This window comes from Mandrillus leucophaeus, unplaced genomic scaffold (assembly GCF_000951045.1).
Source record: "Mandrillus leucophaeus isolate KB7577 unplaced genomic scaffold, Mleu.le_1.0 Scaffold168, whole genome shotgun sequence".
Classification (NCBI taxonomy): Eukaryota; Metazoa; Chordata; class Mammalia; order Primates; family Cercopithecidae; genus Mandrillus; species Mandrillus leucophaeus.
In genome coordinates, this window is record NW_012101676.1 from 21712 (window position 1) to 29189 (window position 7478).

A 7478-nucleotide genomic window follows, 5' to 3' on the forward strand; every position below is an offset into this window, starting at 1 on the left:
TTTAACTCTCTATGATTTACAGGTTATTAAGTGGCCTTTATAATTCCCTCCAGAGGTGGAAAGGACTAATGATGATGGTGTCTGAGCTCACAGCAGCAAGCAGGCGTGTGTGCTTAGCAGTCACGTGGCTCATCTGCTAGGAGCTTACTAAATATGATATTCTACAACATTGCTTAGCACAAGGAGAGACGCTCCTGACTCAGAGGATTTAATTACTCACCTATTTCTTTTTCTGCCCTCTTGGGCTCCTAAAATGAAAAGAACCCTGGGGTGATACAGTGAGTCAAAGGGGTGCCAGCCGCATCACAGCAAAATAGATTCCTAAAAAATCCCTGGCCTAGGATGACAGCCTTGGCTGGATAAGTTTGAATGTGCTGATAGTGGACATGGGCGAGTGAAGGTGGTTGAAATGTTCATATTAAAGAATCTCCACCCAGACTGCAAGAAGAGAGAGAGGAATGGAGATGGCAGCATGAGTTGCTACAATAAAAGCAGATGTTTTGAGATCACTTATATCTGTTCTGACAAAAATTAAAGACAGAAACCAAAATTTAGCCTGAGGCTAAAATTAATTGGGCAATAAGCCAGAGGCACATATGACATAGACAGATTTAAACATTTCTCCCTTATATTAATACAAATACTAAACTTACAAATAAATTGATTCCAAATAAAACAAATATTCAAAAATTTGATGAATAAACACTGGGGTCTACAGTAGTATTTAAAGGAGATCTCACAAACAGGTTTGGTTTTTGAAGGTTAGAACTGATGATCTAGAGAATTCATTTCATTCCAGAGAGAGAAAGGAGGAATTTCTTGGGTTCCTTCAGGAATGAGTCTAGCTTTGCCTCATCTTTGTTTGAACTATGGATACGGCAGAAGAAAACACGATGATTTCACCGATTGAAGGTGCAAAAAGTCACTGGGTTCTCTAAGAAGCCTGGGATTCTTCTGCAGGAAAAATAAGTTTGTTGAGAAAAAATGAGTTGAGGAGGCTGTTACTGAAGTGAAGCAGAATTGTTTTTACATAATCTGCTCATTACCCACTCTGTAGTGTGGATAAAAATTATTCAAGCAAAAGGTCCTCTTACTGTTCCTGGAATGCAGTGGAAAGAGAACAGATTAGTTTTTTAACCTTAGAACACAACCACTAGAAACGTTCTACCTCAGATGAGATATTGCCTAATTATTTTCAAAAGACAGTGAAAAGTGATGGATGTAAATATTTGCTACAAAATACATACATGCTAGAAACAGAAGCATCTGGGTCACAGTTATATTAGAGCTACCTGTGTTCCCCTGTCACTGAGATTAAAACAAAAATGTCCAATACAATCATTCACAGCATGGGAGAGGGGAAGGTGAAGGATGGAAAGGCCGGTCATAAAAGGATCAGAATTTAAGTCCATAAGGAAGTGGCTTTGTGCATTGTCTGTTGCTGTGTGCAAGGTGAAGGCTGGGGCAAGAAAATGTGCAGTAACAAGGGCTCCTTTGTCCATCTCACCTCTCTAGATACCAGGTTGCAGACATGTTGCATTTTAATTGAAAGGTTGATATAATTTTTTTTAAAGAACACTTGCAGTGTTTGAAGTGACAAAGGCTGCTGTGACAAAAAAGCAGGGAAAGGGATTTAAAAAAAAAAAAGCAAACAACAACGAAAACCCCACAAAAAAGCAAACAACAAACAAACAAAAAACAGAGGAGGAAGTCAGCTGTGACTACTTCCAGGAAGGGACTACAAGAGGCAATTGGAAATTCTATTCACTTTGCAACTGTGGGTTTTCCGGCCTGCTTCCTTTCTAAAGTATATTACTTTGTTTTTGGTTCATGAAGTTATCCCTTTCTGTTTTCTGGAACAGCTATGTATTTTCTTTATCTGTCATCTATCTACTTGCCTATCATCTATCTATTTACTATCTATCTTTTCTACCTTTCACTATCAAGAGCTGGGGTCAAGCAGGATAGAATTGCAGTGTATGTTCACTCTATCATTTAAAACAAGAGCTCTCGTAGGCATTCTCCATCGTATCACAAACCTGAGCTTTCTAAAACAGGGTGTGGCAAGCTACCATGGACGGGCCATGTCTGACGCAGTCTGCGTTTGTAAGTAAAGTTGTAATGGGACACAGCCACGTACATGTGTTATATGACGTCTCTGGCTGCTGTCATGGTACAATGGAAGAGCTGAGTCATTGAGAGAGAGAGACCGTAAGGCTTGGAAAACTTAAAATATTTAACATTTAGCCCTTTGCAGAAAATATTTGCTGACTCTTGTTTTAAAAAATCTCTGTTTAAAATGCTACCTATTGCCTTCTGGATAAAATCACAGCTCTTTACCACAATCGACACAGCTTCAGCCCTGCTTCTATATCCAGCCTCATCTATTATTTCTGCTCCTCCTCCTTATTTTCCTTCTGGCCATGCTGATGGATTGTCAGCTTCCCAGATGTGCGAGAATCTCTCCTCCCTTCCCGACATTCTCATGCTCTCCCTCTGCCTCTCAAGAACTTCCTGTCCCATCTCTCATGACAGATCTCTTCTTCATTCTTTAAGATGCAGCCCCTTTGCTCCTTCCTTAAGGATGCCTGTCTGGCTCTATTTTGGGTGACATGCTCCTTCTGCATCTCCCAGAGCCATCCTGTGTGTCAACTGTGGCATTTCTTTGCATCTCTGTGTCATATATCACCAAATCTGCCTAAGCTTGCGTGAGTCACTGCATGACAACTTCAGACTCCACCAGCATTGTCCCCACTAACCACGAGGCTTAGACATTTGTCCAGTATGCTCAGGGTTGTGGGGTGGTAGCAGTAACCAGCTGGTGAGCATCATTTCTTACATCAGAATCAAATCTGTAGATCTCTGCCTTTCATACATATTTGGAGTTTAAAATTAGCATAAAGATTTTCCTTAAAATAAGAACAAATGGCTTGAGTAGGCTTTTGGAATGTATGATATTTTCACTGGTTCATTTCTGTGTTCAGCATTCCCACATGAATCTAAACACGACTCTACTCTTAGTAACTGTGTGACCCTGGGACAGTCACTCAATCTCCCTCAGCTAAATTTTGTTGTGTGAGTAATGAGAAGAGAGTTGTGATTTGTATTTAGTGAATAGTAACAAACAAAAGGCATTTAGCTTTCTGGAAGCTGGTATGTAGTAGATCCTCATGAAATACTAGCTCTGTTGATAAAACTAGACCGAAAGAAGCTTTCAAAGTCAACAACAGTATCATGCAGTGAAGGACGTAGATAAGAAGCTGCTGCCGCAGCCTGCAGCTCCTGGAGGCCCCTTTTGTCCATGATTTAGCAGGAATGCACTACCTTTCCATGAGGAGACACTGCCCACAGAAACCAAGGCCATTCTTTGAAGACAAACATGTTTTAATAGTCTTTACATTATGTAATAGTGTAATATAAATAATAATTTATTATTAATAATACTGTAAAATTATTTACATTATTATGTTATGACTTTTGTACAGGCCTTTACACGCAGGTATTCTGAAGTTGGTGGTCTGTGAGTAGCATCGAGTGATGACTGACACACTCTGACCTGGGGTAGAACAACACGTTTGTTGTGCAGTTTGCTGAATTTCAGGGCATCACCACCTTTTTTCAAGAGTGTGTTTTCCTGTCCTCTAGAGTTTTGCCCACTTAAGCAATGGTTTTGCTGTAATAAAGAATGACACTATTGGCCAGGCACGGTGGCTCAAGCCTGTAATCCCAGCACTTTGGGAGGCCGAGACGGGCGGATCACAAGGTCAGGAGATCGAGACCATCATGGCTAACACGGTGAAACCCCGTCTCTACTAAAAATACAAAAAAAATTAGCCAGCCGTGGTGGCGGGCACTGTAGTCCTAGCCTGAGGCAAGAGAATGGCGTGAACCCAGGAAGTAGAGCTTGCAGTGAGTGGAGACTGCGCCACTGCACTCCAGCCTGGGCGACAGAGCAAGACTCTGTCTCAAAAAAAAAAAAAAAAAAAAAATTACACTGTTTATCAAAATATTACTTTGAAGAATACTGGTTCACATAGTTCAAGTTTTCTTAAACTATCAGGCCCATAGCTAATGCCAGTGGCTCCAAGGATGAGAAAGTAAAAAGGCCTTTTTTTCTCTCTTTTTTTTTTTTTGGCCAAGACACAAAAACACCACATTTCAAACTTTACTGTCTCATGCTACTCCCTGGAAAATTAAAAGTGAACATACTCCCCTCCCAGCCCAATCACAGCTAATGAATAACCAAGATCTCCTGCAGGTGCCTTTGCCTTGGCTCTGTGAGCCTGGAGTTGCTGACGGGCACTGGGCAGCAGGCAGCAGAGCTGGTCCCATTTCTCCATGTTTTCCCCACTCTATGGGGGACACAGGCACATTGAACAACCTGGGTCCTGGCCTGGCACTGGCTGGGAAGCTATTTGATGTCAGGCTCAATGTGGACTTCTGAGTTGAAAAGAGAGTATGGGTCACCCAGCCCCACTTACTCATTTTACCAAGAATGAAAATGGGGATCTATTCCAGACATGAGAGTACACATTGTAAGGCTGTGCAAGCTTGCCGCACTTGTATACACTCAGCACACACTTACTGATTGCCCAGCATGAGAGGGGCTCTAGTTCCTGGGGTCCCACCCTCCACAGAGGACAACAGCACCTCGAGGGACAGATGTGCAAACAGCAAGGTGGGGGCCCTTCTGCTGGAGAGGTGGCCTGGGAGGATCCTTAGAAGAAGTGACAGCTGAGCTCTTCTCTGAAGGGTGAAGCTGAATTACTTGAAGCTTAGGGTGAAGGGGTGTCCAGGGAAGTGGAGCCTGTGAGCCCAAAGTATGAGCGTAATGACTTGTCCAGAGAAGTGTAACAAGTTCCATGTTGTTTCTACGTGAAATCTGAACAGGAGTCACCAAAGGAAAGAGCAGGATCCTGGAGCCAGGGCCTTGGATTTCACCCGCTGGCAATGGTAATGGTCACTGGGAATTTTGGGGGGCAAAACGTGGAAGTGTTTCCTCTTAGCTCCAACTCTCTGTCTCTCTGTCTCTTTCTGTCTCTCTCTCTCTCTCCTCCTTATCTTTAATTTTTGTATTATCCGAAGAAAACACAGATGTCTCAGACGTGGGGATTAACAGTCTTCTTCTTTCTGGATGACTTCAGGTGAGCACTTTGGCCTCTGTGAGTTTATTTACAATAATTCACGAATCTTGCAAAAAAAAAAAAAAAGTCATGGTAGCAGAGGTTAGAGAATCTCCTAGTATTTCTTCTGATACTTTGAATTTATGATTAATATGTTTAATCTTCATCTTCTGAAAAGTCACCAGTTGCACAGTGAGGACCATAAAGGGAGTCTGTTTCTGTGGTTTATGGCTTCAACAGTCGGTGGTTTTGCAGCAACAGCATTGCATGTGGGTTTTAGGCTGATGATGCTCAACAGTGGACAATTCTCTTCACCTGCCTGGGCCCCACTGCCCACCCTTCCATACAGTGCAGGGTCACAGCTGAGCTCTCCGAGACACCTCACAGGATCTCAGCTTCTGAACTGTCAAGTGTCTTCCAGGTGAAGACTTGGTCTCATAGCCTTTGTGGCTTCCTCCAGGTAACACTTGCGTTTTTTACCTAACCCTGGTATTTGTGTGACATGTGTGTGAATGTGCTCCCTGTGGCAGCGCTGAGGAAGGACTCAGTCATCACAGATGCCAAAAGGCAAACGCAGTGTACTTTTTTCCAACATCTCCAGTCTTGTATTATTTTTACCCATCAGCCCATTTGAAAAAAGAAAAAAAAAAAGCTTCCTGTTCGAATTAAATTCCCTCTGGAGATAATAGGTATTTTTTAAATCAATCATTTTTTTATGGTCACATTTGCTCCCAGTTCCTGCCAGGATCCACTAGAGGGCAGACACACCCCTGTGTGTGGCGCTTGCTGAGTGGTAACAGGAACAGTGCCTGCCAGCATCCACTAGAGGGCAGACACACCCGGGTGTATTTGTGTGGTGTTTGCTGAGTGGTAATAAGAACAGTGCCTGCCGGCATCCACTTTCAGCACTGTGGGAGGCCAAGGCAGGAGGATCAGGGGTTTGAGACCAGCCTGGGCAACATAACTAGATCCTGTCTCCACAAAAAAATTAAAATAAAAAAAATTAACCAGGCGTGGTAGTGGGCCTGTAGTCTCAGCTACTTGGGAGGCTGAGGCAGGAGGATTGCTTGAGTCCAGGAGTTCAAGATTATAGCAAGCTATTATTGTGCTTGTAAATTGCCATTGCACTTCAGCCTGGGCAACATAGTGAGACTTGGTCTCAAAAAATTTTTTTCTTTAATAAAAAATTTAAAAATAAAGATTGCCGGGAAGTGTTGAGTTCTGAGTGATTGTGATCATGAATTTCAACAGAAAGTAATAACCCTACTTAAGTGATTTTTTTCCAGCAGCAAGCTTGGTTTCAAACAAAGAAAAGTAAATGGTAGGGTTCATCTCAGGGAACTTTCCAATGAATATATTGGAGAGACAGTCACTGAAGCTACTTGCATTATCCCATATAAATCATAAAACACCCTCCAAGCCAGAAAATTAGAAGTCATCTGATTGGTCACAAACTTATGTTAATTCTACCTTTTAACCCCCTTGAGCTTCTACCATCCAAATTCAATACTTAGCTGGATTACCACACTAGCCATATGTTCTATTCCCAGTCTCTACCTCCACCAAGCCACTTCCATCATACATTTTTTTTCTTTTTTTTTTGAGACGGAGTTTCGCAGACTGGAGTGCAGTGGCGTGATCTCAGCTTACCGCAACCTCCGCCTCCTGGGTTCAAGCGATTCTCCTGCCTCAGCCTCCTGAGTAGCTGGGATTACAGGCATGCACCACCAAGCCTGGCTAATTTTTTTGTATTTTTAGTAGAGATGGGGTTTCTCCATGTTGGTCAGGCTGGTCTTCAACTCCCAACCTCAGGTGATCTGCCTGCATTGACCTCCCAAAGTGCTAGGATTGCAGACATGAGCCACTACACCCAGCCGTCTTTATTATTATTATACTTTAAGTTCTGCGATACATGTGCAGAACGTGCAGGTTTGTTACATAGGTATACATGTGCCATGGTGGTTGGCTGCACCCATCAACCCGTCATCTACATTAGGTATTTCTCCCAATGCTATCCCTCCCCTAGGCCCCTACCCCCTGACAGGCCCCAATGTGTGATGTTCCCCTCCCTGTGTTCATGTGTTCTCATCGTTCAACTCCCACTTACAAGTAAGAATATGTGGTGTTTGGTTTACTGTTCCTGTGTTAGTTTGCTGAGAATGATGGTTTCCAGCTTCATCCATGTCCCTGCAAAGGACATGAACTCATCCTTTTCATGGCTGCATAGTATTCCATGGTATATATGTGCCACATCTCCTTTATCCAGTCTATCATTGATGGCCATTTGGGTGGGTTCCAAGTCTTTGCGATTGTGAATAGTGCTGCAATAAACATACGTGTGCATGTGTCTTTATA

At 42.8% G+C, this 7478-nt stretch overlaps 1 long non-coding RNA gene across 1 annotated transcript; it reads right to left on the reverse strand.

Annotated features, from left to right (window-relative positions):
- Positions 1-664: 664 nt before the first annotated feature.
- On the reverse strand, positions 665-1099 carry LOC105537037. The gene is made up of 2 exons (XR_001005661.1): positions 1051-1099; positions 665-954 (listed from the first exon to the last, which is right to left on the reverse strand). It is a non-coding gene; the product is annotated as an uncharacterized LOC105537037 (long non-coding RNA).
- Between the last annotated feature and the right edge of the window lie 6379 nt (positions 1100-7478).